The following is a 15351-nucleotide window of genomic DNA, read 5'->3' as shown; positions in this document are numbered from 1 at the left end:
CTTCCTTTTCCTCCCCTCCCCTCTTCTTCTTCCTCTTCATCACCTAGTTTGCAGTAACTTATTTTTGTAATCCTAGGAAATGAATATACTTTAAAAGATGTCTTAAACAGCTACATCTGGTATATAAAATCTGTGCTTTCATGACTTTTACTGGTTTGGCTAATGGTCCCCAAATTTACTTAGGTAGCAAAAAAAATATTGATTTAAATACATATCTCTCTATATATTCCCACAGGACATAGGAAACTGTTATAGAAATAGTGTGGATGGTTCATGGATAGAGGACCCACTGGGCAAACCTCGCTGCTCCAACAGCCTGGAAGGGCGTCGCGGAATCCTGGCCAACCCTTGTCTCCGTCTCTCACCAGCTCTGTGACTTCGGGCGCAGCATGAGTCATGGCTCTGTCTTCCACAGCAGTAAAATGGGGAAAATGAGAAGCATTTCACAGAACTTCTATGGGGATTGAATTCTTTTGTCTTCAGCCGTGAAACACTGAAAGCTAAGTTACCTGAACCAGCTTGGCTGATGTAGGGTGGGGCTCCTGGCAGCCGGGTTGAGGTACAAAATGACTTTTTTTTTTTTGTTTTTTTTTTTTTTTTTTTTGAGACAGGGTCTCGCTATGCAGTTCAGGCTGGCCTTGAGCTCACTTTGTAGCCCAGGCTGGTCTCGAACTTGCAGCAATCGTCCTGCCTCAGCCTCACGAATGCTGGGATTACAGGCATGCGCCACTACACCCGGCCAAAATGTCATTTTGTAACCAGTGCTCTCAACTACGAGTTGCAGGCGAGCAATGCGGGAAGTGAGCGCCGCAAAGCCGTAGGGACTGATACACAGGGCTCTGGTAAAGTCAGCTTCCGGTTTTTTCACCGTTGTACGCATTGTACGAGCTATGATGGCTTTGACTGCTCCCTCTTTTCAGTACTGATATGTTCCTGCTCCGGTATGAACTGCTGAATCATCGTGGTGGTTTGACACGGCGGAAGCCCCAAAACAACAGCCGATCTTCCAAACGACCACTCCCCGGCTTCTCCCCTCAGCCCTGAATACAACTTCCTCTTCCCCTTCCCGTGCGCGGGAGGGAAGACCCAATCAGCTCCTGACGCGTCACTGAGCCCGCCCCTCAAGCTCCGCCTCTAGCCAGGTCCTCATAAACCCCCAGCCTCTTTTGTCTGCCGCAGACCTCTCTTCTCTAGTCTGGAGTAAAGGCTTTCTTCCCTCTTTGCTTGTTTCTTCTGCGCCAAAAACCTAACAGTACTACCACCTCAGAGTTCATAAAAGTGAGCTCAAGGCCAGCCTGAACTGCATAGCGAGACCCTGTCTCAAAAAAAAAAAAAAGACCAAAAAAGTCATTTTGTACCTCAACCCAGCTGCCGGGAGCCCCACCCTACATCAGCCAAGCTGGTTCAGGTGTACTCTGACACGTCTTAGATGGGTGTGCTTTAAGAAAGTTCGGAGAAATTTTGCAAATTCCTTGCTGATCTCTAGAAACATGCTAGGATGGTTTACTAAGCAGAAGACATTTATCAGAGACTATTGTGATCACCGAGGGTCACACGGATTTGCTGGGGCTCAGAATGATCTGGACAAACTGACTAAGCCCTTGGTGGCACCAGCAAGGAGAAATGGAGCTCACGTCCTGACGTCTGTTGGTACAGCCCATAAGTGGGCATCATGCTGAGTGCCCTCTCACCAGCCAGCCAGCCCTGAAACTCCTTTTTTTTTTTTTTTTTTTTTTTGAGACAGGGACTTGCCATGTAATTTAGGAGGCTGGCCTTGAACTCACTGTGTAGCCCAGGCTAGCCTGGAACTTGCAGTGATCTTCCTGCCTCAGCCTCCCTAGTGCTGGGATTACAGGCATGGGCCACCACCTCAGGCATCCCTGAAACTCTTGACGCAGGTACTATAGTTAACATTATTATTTTTCAGGTGGGAAAACAGGCTTGGAGAAGTGAAGTAACTTGGTCTAGATGGGATAAGTGGAGGTTAAGTAAGGCAGTCTTTCTCTAGAGTTTGCACTTTTTTTTTTCCGTTTGGTACTGGGGATCAAACTCAGGCACTCCACCACTGAGTTACAACTGCACTCCTTTTCATTTTTCCTTTTTGAGACAGTCTCACTAAGCTGTCCAGGCTGGCCTTGAACTTGTGATCCTCCTGCCTCAGCCTCTTGAGTAGCTGGGATTACAGGTGTGCACCCATACTTAGGGTTGTAGCTTGCGCTTTTAATCTCCATACTGTGCTGTGTAGAAGTTTAAAAAATGTAGAAGTAGGGCTGGGGGTATGGCTCTGTGGTAAAGCACTTGCCTAGCTTGGGCCAGGTCCTACTTTCCTCCCCCAGCACTGAAAAAAAAAAAAAGCCTCCCCCCCAAAAAAACACAGTGATAGAAAAAGAACTTGGTCACTGGTAGGTCTTATTACAAACACATCTCTGCCACTTCGCAGGTATTTGACCTCGGGTGAGCTCTTAGAACTATGAATTCCAAATGAATATACCTCCTAGAATTCTTGGGGGTTGAAATAAGATAGTGTCTCACCATAAAATGGGGGCATGAGACACAACCAGCATTGTCCCAAATATTTTTCCTAAACCAGCAGTGTACTTAATCTTCACAACAACCTGCCGAGGCAGGTATGCTCATCCTCCTTATTTTACAGGTGAGAAAACTAAGGTTTTGAGAGATTTACCGAAGATGACACGGTTGGCGTGTGACAGAGCTGCTGTTCGAACTCAGGCAGTCTGACTCCAGGGCGCAGACTCTCATGTGCTGTGACTGTCCTCCTCCCCCACATGGAGAAGCCTTGGAGGATGGAGTGGAAACAATTTGAGGAGTCCTACAAGTGTAACAGCCGGTGAAAAAGTCAGCTCAGATTGAGGGTGCCTTCGTACCAGGATGGTTTCTCCTTTACGTTTTAACATAGATTTTGCTCATTTTAGACATGCTGTAGATTTTTATGTGAGCCTTATTCCTACCTTTCTGAAAAGACTAATTAGCCCATGTAATTGCCTTGGATTTCTACACATATATCCCCCTGGCCCTGACTGGTAGTAAGTGAGGCAGTGTTCACTAGAGGTGATAAATGTATGTATTGTTATACCTTGTTCCTGAGTTTTGTGAAGACGTGGTCTAATATTTTACGTCACAATATTTGGAGATTACGAACAGGATGATTATTGAGGAGTTCTAGGTACATAGTGATCATTAATTTCTTTCTTTTTTTTTTGTCTTTTTGAGACAGGGTCTTGCTATGCAGTTCAGGCTGGCCTTGAGCTCACTTTGTAGCGCAGACTGGCCTGGAACTCCCAGGGATCCTCCTACCTCAGCCTCCCAAGTGCTGGGATTACAGGTGTGTGCCACTATGCCTGGCCACCAAATGTATCTCAAACAAAGAACAAAAGAAAAAAATGAGACAAATGAAAAAACAAATAGAAAAACTACATATTACAGTGCTGGGAATTGAACCCAGAGCCTCATACATGCTAGGCAAGTGCTTTATCTCTGAGCTATATCCCCTGCTCTAAAACCACATTTTTTTTTTTTAAAGAAAAGGTACAATAGGGTCCACTCACTTTAAAACACCAAGGGGAGAAATTTTGAGAATCTCAATATAAAAGACTGAGAAGTCATTCACCAAATATTTAGATTCCCATGCGTCTCTTTCATCAACTGAGAGTTTAGCATGAGAGCAGCAGAGCTTCCAGGGCCTTGCACACTGCTGAAAACCGGAAGGGAGCACATCATCAACGCCTCACGGTCGGGTTTGGAGGGGGGGGATGTAGGTAACTCTCTGTGTTGCCCCTCCCAGCTCCCCCTCCCAGACGGGAAGACTTAGCCTCCTGCTGGTGGGATTGGATAAACCTGGCTAACACTCTCCAGCTGCTACCTCTGTAGCAGAGGAGTTGCCCATAGCCGCAGAGGACGCTGCTCCAGGTTGGGCCCAATGCCCTCCCCCAGTGCAGGGCAGGTTGCAAGGGCTCTTTCAGTTTCAGGATCCTGGCAGAGTGGCTGAGGCCATATGACTCATACTGGTCAATAAAATGTGAGTAAATGTTAGGTGTTACTTCCTGGTGGAAACTTTGTACTTTGTCTTGTACTTCTCCTCTGGGACGTGTGGAAACACTGGATTATAACCAAAATGACCTTCCCAGAACTTTGAACTTGCTGTGTTCCTGACTAGACAGTAGTATTTGAAGGAAGGAAAGAGAGAGAGAGAGTGTACCTATACAAAAGGAAAGAGACAGTTATTCTAGTCTCAGCCTTACGAGGATAACCATAATAAATAAATATAAACTCAGGACAGCGTTCCTGGAGAGATTAAGTATGTCAGTCATGTTGGTGGCCCCATGTATAGTTCATTTTGTGGGAGGGATCTATGAGTAGTGCCACTTGTCTCAGAGAATGGCATTTGTACAATTTAGAAATTTATATGGGTGACATGTTTAGACAATTATTTAAGGTATCCTTTCTTTTTCAGCAGATTCAAATGCTTTTGAGTTTTGCTTTGTCATGGCAGAGATGGATGTGAGCTTTGCGGAATGCTGATTTCACTTCTTCCAGTGACAGCCATATGTAGTTCTTTACTAGGATGACTGTACCACAGCTCTTGCTTTGGAATTGCCGAGGCCAAGGGTGTGTGTTACGGTTTGGACTTGAAATGTCCTCCAGAAGGCTCATGTGTTGAAGGCTTAATTCCTAGTGCAGGAATGTTCACAGGTGGGGCCTAGAGTGGTGATCAGATCAGGAGGAAGGTGATCCTACCAATGGATTAATCCACTGAAGTGTTCATAGCTTAATGGGCTATGAGGTAGAGGAAGTAAATCAATGGGGGTGTAACTTTGAAGGGCATATCTTGTCCCACGCCCCTTCCTGCCAGGCTCCTTTCTGTGTTTTCAACCATGAGTTAAGTGGCTTTGCTCTACTGCACCCTTCTGCCATGATGTTTCTGTCTTTCCACAGGCCAAGAAACATGGAACCACCTGACCATGGACTGAAACCCCTGAAACCATGAACCAAATGAAACCTTTCCTCCTTAATGTTCTCATTCTCAGGTATTTTGTTACAACAATAGAAAGCTGATGAGCATCATATTTGAACTTTGGTCCATGGGCCACATCCAACCTGTTGCCTGTTTTTAGGTTGTGAAATATCACCTTATACTTAAATTTTACTTAAATTAATATTATATTCATTATTTTATTTATTTATTTTTTGTCTTTTTGAGACAGGGTCTTGCTAGGCAGTTCAGGCTTGCCTTGAGCTTACTGTGTAGCCCCGGCTGGCCTCAAACTCACAACAATCCTCCTGCCTTAGCCTCCTGAGTGCTGAGATTATAGGCATGTGCCACCATGCTTGGCTATTATATTCCTTAATAGATATAATGCCTTTTACATTTTTAAATGGTTAAAAAATTAAAAGTATAATACTTAATGGTACATAAAATGATATGAAATCCAATTTTGATGTCCATGAACAATGTTTTTTGGCACACAGCCATATCCATTCATTTCTATGTTGCTTGTGGTTTCTTTTGTTCTTCAAGGCAGGGTTGAATGGTGGCAACAAAGATTCTATGGCCCACAAAAGCGAGGCTACTTACTAGTGGGCCCTTTACAGGAAAAGTGTGCTGACCATTGTTACATAGCTTAGACAAATGAGCTTCTTCTCCTTTACCAGACTCTTGAGTTGAAGTTGTTGCTGATACCTCTGATGTGTTCCTACAGGCTGCTGGAAATCAGTAATTCCACAATGTGCTCCTCTTTGGACCTGTAGTTCTTCTTTTTTTTTGTGACAAGGTCTCACTATGCAATTCAGGCTGGCCTTGAGCTTACTTGGTAGTCCAGGTTGGCCTCGAACTCGCAATGATCCTCCTGCCTCAGCCTCCTGAGTGCTGGGATTACAGGCATGCGCCACCATGCCTGGCAGCTGTATTTCTTTTTTCTGGACCTAACTTCTGAATACTTCAAGGAGCAAAGCCACTTTCTTCATCACCCCTCTGTCTGTGATGAGCAGGTCCATCTTCCTCCATGGTTCCCTGGGTCCTCTGAGGGAAGTCAGCTGAATTTTTAAAAAATGGAAATCTAAGCTTCTCTTTTTTTTTTTTTTTTCCCTCCGGTACCGGGAACTGAACTCATGACCTTGCGCTTGCCAGGCAGGCGCTTTTGCCGCTGAGCTAAATCCCCAGCCCCTAAGCTTCTTAATTTATATCTTTTCTTCTCTACATAAGCAAGGCTAATGAGGATGGATCAGAGTGTCTTTATTTTATCTTTTTTTTTTTTCTCCCTGGATCAGACTTCTCTATGTCTGAAATACTGTCCTAGATTTTTCTCTTTTGGCTTTTATACCTAATGAAAGAATTGAAATTAGTGAGTTTTGGCTTTGTCTAAAGCATTCATTGTCTATAAGCTTCTTATCTTGTGTGCCTTCGACCTCCTCAAATGTGTAATCCTGTATCTGAGAAATAGTCTCCCATAAAATCTCCTGGCTTATTTCCTCAGAACAAAAGCAATTTAAAAAAAAATAAGCATGTCAGGCTGCATGTGTAGCTCAGTGGTAGAGTGCTTATCTAGCCTGTGTAAGGCCCTCGAATTGGTCCCCAGCTTTGCACAAAATAAACAAACACAACCATGTCTTGAAACTTGGTGGGGTTTTAGGATTCTTAAAATATCTGTCCCAGTCTTCCTTTTCAACCCACCTAGATATTCTGGCAAAATTGCCTCGTGTAGCAGTCCCACTCTTTATAGAGTGGCTCCCTGATTCCCCTCCCAATGGACTTGAACAACTGTAGCAGGTACTTCAGAGGGTTTTCCTGACCTTTGAGGTGCATCAGTTTGCTAGGGCTGTTGTAGCACGGCACCATATGTTGTTCTCATTCTGGAGGCCAGAAGTGGGCTTGTAAAGGTTGGTTCATTCCAAGGGCTGTGAGGGGAGGATGTATTCCAGGTCATAGCTTGTAGATGGCTGTCTTCTCCATGCATCTCTTTATACCATCTTCTTTCTCTACATGTTTGTGCCTGTGTGCTAGTCACATTCCGGTCACTGGGACAGAAAGCCTGACATCCACTGCTGGAAGGAGGAGAGCTTTATTTTGTCTCATGCTTTCAGCAATTCAGGCCATGGCTGGCTGGCTCCAAAGCAGAAAAGGCATGGTGGAAGGACATGGTGGAGGAAAATTGCTCAACCCATGGCAGTGGCAGTAATGAGAGAGAGAGAGGGGAGAGAGAGAGAGAGAGAGGGGAGAGAGAGAGAGAGAGAGAGAGAGGGAGAGGGAGAGGGAGAGGGAGAGGGAGAGGGAGAAGAGAGAGAGGAGTGAGAGAGGGAGAGAGAAAGAAAAAGAGAGAGAAAGATTTTGAGAAGCATAACTTTGGAGAGGAGCAGAACTTTGGCCTGCTGAATTAATACCAGCTGTAAATACCAGATGCTATAAGAAAAAAGGCCAATTCTCTTTGGCCCGTGTACATTTGACTGCCTTTTATAATTTCAAGTACTAGCTTGCTGTCCTTGCCAAGAATGAAGAGAGGAAAAATGATTCCACTTATGTTTAGTAGTGTTGTAAAATGTAGTTATGAGAGGAGGGAGGGAGAGAGAGGGACGGACAGAGAGGGAGGGAGGGAGAGGGAGAGAGAGAGGGAGAGAAAGAGACCTGGAGAGAATACACCCTTCTGCTTGTGCCCCTGTTATCCACCTATTGTGACCAGGCCGCACCTCCTAACAGTGCATTCAGCTCTGAGGTCCTCCAAGGACTAACCCACTGATGAGTATAGTGCTCTCATGATTCAGTCACCTTTTTGAAAAAAGCCCCATCTCTGAACACACAAGACTTCTGGGGGCATTTTAGATCTAAACCATAGCAGTTTCTGTGCACATTTCCTTTCTTTTTGTAAGATCTCTCTACTCTACTATGACTTCATTTTAACCAGTTGCAACCCTGCTTTCAAATTAGGTCACAAAGCCGGGCGTGGTGGTGTACACTTGTAATCCCAGCACTCAGGAGGCTGAGGCAGGAGGACTGTTGCGAGTTCGAGACCAGCACGGGCTACAAAGTGATCTTAAGGCCACCCTGAACTGCATAGCGAGACCCTGTCTCAAAACAATTAAAAAAAACAAGACAATACAAAACACCCATAAAACAAAACAAAACAAAAACCAGAAAAAAGAATTAGGTCCCAATCTGAGGTAGTAGGAGTTCTTTTATTTTTTGTTTCTTGCCCTCTATTTTTGCTTTCCTAGTAACACTGAAACACATCTTTTAGAATCAATGCATTTCTTTCCTTATTTTCTGAGCAAAACTGAGTCCTAGAGACAGAATGTACCAGGTAGGGGCATTTTAAATTGTCTTTGTTTTTTTTTTTTCATTTTGCAATTTAATTTTTTTTTTTCTTCTGGTACCAGGAATCGAACTCACGACCTTGTGTTTGCCAGGCAGGCACTGTGCCACTGAGCTAAATCCCCAGCCCCTGAAATTTAATTTTTAAAGATTTAAAAAATACTATAGTAAAACACAGACAACATGAAATTTACATCTTCACTTTTTGAGTGTGCAGTTCAATAGTGTTAGGTACATTCTTGGATTGTTGTGTTTAAATTCTCAACCTTTGATTTATGATAATTTCATTTTATGTGGCTTATAATAATTTGATTAAATAATTTCTCTTCTTCATGCCAAAAGATGGCAGGTACCTTGTAGAATGATATCCTGTGTTGTTTTCTTCTCTAGTTTTTTATTATGAAAACTTTTAGATATAAAGAAGAGTTGGTAGAAAAGTATAATGAGCACTTAATGTCTACACTCAACAGTAATATTTACTAGCATTTGAATTGCTTTGTCTATCTGCATGTATACTTATATGTAAGTGTACATGTACATATATACATATATGTAAGTGTATATATTTACATATTAGTTTATGAATGTATGTGTATAAAATTATACAAAATATATACTTTTCTGTACCATCTGAAAACAAATTATGGAAATCAGAACACTTTGCCCTGATATTCCAGCACTTTTTTTTTTTTTTTTGGTTTTTCTCTGGTACCGGGAACCGAACTCACGACCTTGCGCTTGCCAGGCTCCAGCACTTATAACATAAAAATGAAGGTAGTCTCCTATACACCATCATTATCACATCAAGAAAATGAACAAACTTCCTAATACTATAATTTAATAGTCTATATTCAAATTTCCTTAGTCATCTCTAATATCTTTTCTAGAATTATTATTTTTTTTTAAAATTTTTGTTCTTTGAGCCAGGACAAAACAAGGTTCGTACATTGTATTCCAATTCTGTTTTGTTTGTTCACTGGAATATTTTTTTACTACTTTGTGGTCGAAGGCAAAACTTGGGTCTATAAAATAAAATCAAAACCAAAATACAGTGTATTTATGAAATTCACAAGTTATTGTGGACAAACCAAACAATTTCAAGAGATTTATAATCAACACTTTCCTTGGCCCTAAAACAACATGGAGAGGAGGAGAACTCTGGTCTGCTGAATTACCGCCAGCTGTAAATACCAGATGCTACAAGAAAAAAGGCCAATTCTCTTTGGCCCGTGTACACTTGACTGCTTTTTATGATTTCAAGTACTAGCTTGCTGTCCTTTCTAAGAATAAAGAGGGAAAATGATTCCATTCATGCTCAATAATGTTGTAAAATGAAATTCTATGAGATTTCCATGATATGAAAATACTTTTTTTTCCTGGTGACCTTTGATTCACTCACACCTGCTTAAATGTAAATCTGCCGATAAAACCCAGCCTTGTGCCTGTAAACCTCATCCAAAATATAATGCGTTGTGGCCTAGGGAGGCCAACGCTCACAGAGGTGCCTCTGCCTTCATTTTTCCACATGTTGTTTCAGTTGCCCTGGTGTAGTATTGATTTCTCAAGAGTTTCTGATCAATATGGCAAGAGGTGGGGGACAGTTGGAGTGAGGACTAATCCTGCTCCTTTCCAACTTCCCAAATTCAGAAACATTTGAGAGGTAGATTAAGGGTCATTCAGGAGGTGGAGATGGGCTTCTGGTTGTAAAGTAGACTGGAGAATGTGGTTGTACCTAGTGCTGGGCCTGTTCTGCTGTGAATTCTAGACTCCGAGTTAACCCACTGGGTGGGGGGAATTTAAGTATTTAAAAGCCTACTTATATACCCAGAATTCCCACCTCACACTTGTGAGCCTCAAGAGTGACACCTGGGTACTGTTTAAAAAGTGAATGCATGCCTGGCAAGTGCAAGGTCCTGAGTTCGATTCCTGGTACCAAAAAAAAGTGAATGTAGCCAGGTGTGGTGGCCACACCTGTAATCCCAGCACTTGGGAGGCTGAGGCAGGAGGATCGTTGCAAGTTCGAGACCAGCCTGGCCTACAAAGTGAACTCTAGGCCAGCCTAAACTGTATGAGACCCTGTCTCAAAAAGACAAAAAAAAAAACCAAACCAAACCAAAACAAAACAAGACAAAACAAAAACCAACAACCCAAACCCGCAAAACAAAAAAAGAATATTAAAAAATGGATGTATCTAATTTAAATACAGTAAAATCTGTCATTTTCAAGGTGTAGTTGAGTGTGTCTTGACAAATATATAGAATCACATAGCATTATCATCACTCCAGGAAGTTCCTTCTCATACCTTTACAGTCTCCTCTCTCTCCACATAGCTTGTTTCCAGAATGTTCTTTATTTTTTTCTTTTATGACAGGGTCTCACCAAAGTTCAAGCTGCCCTTGAACTCATTATGGAGCTCAGGATAACTCCAAGCTCACAGAGCTCCTCCAGCCTCAGCCTCCCAAATGCTGGGATTACAGGTATGCACACATACCTGTCCAGCATATTCTATAAGTGAAATTGTTCAATGTGTAGCTTCATGTTGTTGCATATGTCAGTAGGTTGCTTTTTCTTACTACTGAGTGGTCTTTCATTGTGTGGATGTCCCCATCCCGTTATCTATTCACCAGTTGACAGAACTTTAGTTTTGGTTTGTTTTTTTTGTTTTTTTTCTGGTGCCGGGGATCGAACTCACGACCTTGCGCTTGCCAGTCAGGCGCCGTGTCACTGAGCTAAATCCCCAGCCCCAACTGACAGAACTTTAGGTTGTTTCTGTTTGGGGGGCTATCATGGATGAAGTTGCTAAACATTTGTGTGTGGGGCTGTGTAGACCAATGTTTGTTTTTTCTCAGGTAAATTTCTAAGAGAATTGTTGGATCATACAATAAGTGAATATTTAATTTTGTAAGAAATGGTGCACTGCTTTTTAAAAAATATCCTACCCAGTGAAGAAATGTGAACCAATGTATGTTATACTCTCAATACTCGAGAGATTATGTGAAGAATCCGGCTAACTGAGGTTCTCTCTGGGTGCCTCTTAGGGTCCAAGTGTGTTCAATTTCTTTCTCGGTTGCTGATGTTTTAGTTAATGCTTTCATGAGTTATCTTCTGGTGCCTTTAATCACCTGTTTCTTCTGTCTGGTTCTTGCATCGCTGCAGCCCACCTTTTCTACTCAGCAAATATAGGTCGAATATCCCTTATCTGAAAGGCTTGGGACTAGAAATGTTTCAGATTGATTTTGGAATATTTACATATGTATAATGAGATATCTTGGAGAAGGGACCCATGTCTAAACATGAAATTTATTCATGTTTCATGTACACTTTATGCACAAAGTCTGAAGATTTTTTTTTCTTTTTGAGACTGGGTCTCGCTATGCAGTTCAGGCTGGCCTTGAGCTCACTTTGTAGCCCAGGCTGGTCTCGAACTCACGATGATCCTCCTGCCTCAGCCTCCCGAGTGCTGGGATTACAGGCGTGAGCCACCATGCCTGGCTCTACATGAAGATAATTTTATACAATATTTTTGTGGCACTTGTGTTTTGACTACAACCTGTCAGTCGGGTGAGGTCATTTTCCACTCATGGCATCAGGTCAGGGCTCAGAATTTTCAGATTTTCATCCAGGTGTAGTGGTGCACATTTACATCCCAGTTCTCAGGAGGCTGAGCAGGAGGATCATGAATTCGAGCCCAACCTGGGCTTCATAGCAGGAGTGTCAAAAAACGTTTCAGATTTTGGAGCATTTCAAATCTTAGATTTCTTTGCATTAGGAATATTCAGTCTGTATATGCAAATCCTAGTCTTTTACCTCTCTCCCTTCCTCTTGCTCACTCTTGCTTCTGCTCTTCTTTTTGATCCCTTTTGCTCTCCTTAAGCTTTAATAACAAGGGAAACAACTGTGTTGTTAGAAAATGCAAATAATAAAAAGGCCAAAAATTAAATTACTCATACCAACCAGAAAGAAACAGTTTATCTTCTGTTCTTTGTTCCAAATTTTTCCTTCCTTTTTCTATTTTTCTAATTAAACATTTTTATATTTAACAAAAATGGGTTCATAACATGTGGTATACAACTTGCTTTTTGTGCTGACCCATATGTATATACACCGTGAACCCGTCGTCTCATCATCTCAGAGTCCTCCTGCTGTATATAATTCATTCATTTAAAATCTGTATATAGGGGCTGGGGATTTAGCTCAGCGGCGCAGCGCCTGCCTGGCAAGTGCAAGGTTGTGAGTTTGATTCCCGGTACCAGAGAAAAAACAAAACAAAACAAAAAAACCAAAAACAAAAAATCTGTATATAATTCATTCATTTAAAGAGGTAGCTCTCTTTAGTGGCTCTTTCAGCCTAAAGCTGTGGTTTCCAAGCTCTGCTGTACCCTGGAATCATCTCGGATTTACAACTCAGCCACCTGGTTCCCACGCCTAGACTGTGATTAATTTGTTTTCACAGCACTTTGGGCATGCAGAGTTTTTGAAACTCCCCAGGTGCTGCTAAGGCACAGTGAAGTTGGGGACTGACTGGCCCAGAGTGGAAGTCTGCACCCTTCAGGCTGTCCACCAAATCCAGCCTGCCGCCTGTTTTTCTGTGGCTCTGTGTGTTTTACATTTTTAAGTGTTAAAAAAAGAATAATAATATGTTATGCCATATGACATTATATGAAATTAAAATTAAAGTTCTATCAGCAATCTATTGTTGAAACACAGCTATGATTATTTATTTATGCATTGTCTATAAGCGCTGCTTTTTTTTTTTGGTAGCAGGACTCGAACTCAGGACCTTGCCCTTGCTAGGCAGGTGCCTGTGCTGCTGAGCTAATTCCCTGGCCTCTATAAGTGCTGCTTTTGTGCCACGGTGGCAGATGGTATGGCTTGCAGAGCCTAAAATACCTACTATCTGGCCTTTCAGAGAAAATAATTGCAGATCCTGGCCTGAAGCATAGTCGTTTGTGAAGCAAATGAAGAATTTTGTGATGAGGCCTGGACCTTTCTCTCCTATTTACTTTCCTACTTGTGTCTTTGGCTCCTTGTATAACAGTACCATCTGGAGCTCTTCGAAGTCTGTGGGTGTAGTGTGCCTTTTGCCTGAAATGTTTATCCTTTCCTGCAAACTCATACTTGTCCTTCAAGACTCTCTCAAGCAGACCCCACCTTTCAGAATTTCCTCCTTTCTCTTGGTCACTATCTTCTGTCCATTTGAATGGAATAGTCTCGAATAAAGCTCTCCCCACAGAGTGTTGCGGCTGTAATTTAGCATTTTGCTCTCCCACAATACTTCTCAGAGGTAGAGGCTGCAGTCTACTGACTGATGCATTCCTGGCTCCTAGCATGGGGCCTGGGTGATCAGTACATAATTACAGAATGTCCAAACTAATATATGACCTGGTGGGTATGGCTACAGTAGGCTTTGGGAGCTAAAAATGCACCAGGGAGACAAGGGAGAAATGTCCAACCTTGTGGAAGAGGAGGCTGGTAGAAGCAAGCATAGGGTCACAGCGTTAATTTAATGTAAATGGAAAAAGCAGAATACAAAGTAATATGCACATTATGCTGAGAGTTATGTGGGCTGTTTAATTATTTGGTATGGTGATGATGATTGCTGCTATTTTAATCAAGTGCTCATCACCTAAAGTGACCAGCCACTTCTGTCTCTTGTGATGGGGACATCAGGTCACTTGGAGCAGTCACTTGGGATAAGCTCCTAAGAGGGACACTTAGATGGAGGTATGAGAAGATAGAGGACATTGACTTAATGGGGCAAAAACCAAATGCAGGATATATTCTGATACCCCTTGTTTTATTTTATGTTATTTTATCTAAATTTTTTTCTAACACCCCTTATTTTAGAGAACTTGAAGACTGTTGAAAAGCAGGTAGGCAAATTGGTCTAGGGCAGTGATGGTGAACCTACCTAAAGACCTTGCTCAAACGGCCACCCCCAAACAAAACTCACTTCTTATAGCCATGCGTGGTGGTGCACGCCTATAATCCCAGCACTCGGGAGGCTGAGACAGGAGGATTGTTGCGAGTTCGAGACCAGCCTGGGCTACAAAGTGAGCTCAAGGCCAGCCTGAACTGCATAGCAAGACCCTCTCTCCAAAAGACCAAGAAAACCCCACCCCAAAACCACTTATTGCAAAGCAGCCTACATTGCAATTAAACCTGAACACTTAGGTTTTAGTTTAGAAAAAACAACTTATATATTAACATCTTTTGTTTTAAAAGAAAACCAAATAACACCTACATCATAGGTTTGGCCACCACTGGCCTAGGGGCTCAGAAGTCTTCAGGGAGACCTGACCTTTTCTTCTTGGGATTCAAAGTCAAGAGACTGTTACTATGAAGGGTTGGGGAAAGATAATTGAGCAGAAAGGACCAGAGGCCCTCAGGGGAGATTTCTCACATAAAAGAGGGAATCTGGCTTTTTGGCCTGGGCTGGCCACCATAGCCCTGGTTGTTGTAAGGGGAGAATATTGATGGTTGATACTGGAGGACTAGACACAGTGGGCATGCATTATTATGTTCTTCACACCCTTGTTTTCTCATTCAGGTCTCAGGAACCAGGACTCTCCTTGGTCTTTGAAGTCCTTGGCTTGCTCAGAGTAGCAGAAAGTGAAGAACAACAGTGTGGCTATAGGTGGGATAGGAGAATGGACTTAATTTGAGTGTTAAAATAAACAAGACCTTTTTTTGTATCCCAAGTTGCTGGTTATATGTGTATAATATGCATGTAATTCGGTAAGGTCAGAATGGCACCAGACACAAAACACACAGAAAAATAAAAATAGTACAGCAGTGTTAAAAGTGTTGGAGTTCAATTGGTTTTCCTTCAGTGTGGTTATGTCTTTAATAAAAAGGTCAAAACATGTTATTGTTATTTGCATTACAATTAAATTTACATTGAAAATAAATCTTTAAGAATTGGTTTACTTTCTAGTGTATTTTGTTATTTTAGTTATCATTTGTTTTCTGTATTTTAACTTTTTTATAGGCTCTTTTTCTTTTCTTTTTTTTCTTTTTTTTTTTTTTTT

General features: G+C 42.2%; 1 long non-coding RNA gene across 2 annotated transcripts; it reads left to right on the top strand.

The window, feature by feature from the left end:
- Positions 1–3478: 3478 nt before the first annotated feature.
- Positions 3479–15244, top strand: LOC102014410. 2 transcript variants are annotated; one of them, XR_259429.2, is made up of 4 exons: positions 3479–4626; positions 4954–5045; positions 10692–10797; positions 14871–15244. It is a non-coding gene; the product is annotated as an uncharacterized LOC102014410 (long non-coding RNA). The 2 variants fall into 2 exon arrangements; XR_001235745.1 differs by lacking the exon at positions 10692–10797.
- The last annotated feature ends 107 nt before the right edge of the window (positions 15245–15351 follow it).

Source organism: Chinchilla lanigera, unplaced genomic scaffold (genome assembly GCF_000276665.1).
Source record: "Chinchilla lanigera isolate Chin_1 unplaced genomic scaffold, ChiLan1.0 scaffold00004, whole genome shotgun sequence".
In the NCBI taxonomy this organism is placed as follows: Eukaryota; Metazoa; Chordata; class Mammalia; order Rodentia; family Chinchillidae; genus Chinchilla; species Chinchilla lanigera.
This window is presented reverse-complemented; position numbering and strand designations above follow the sequence as displayed.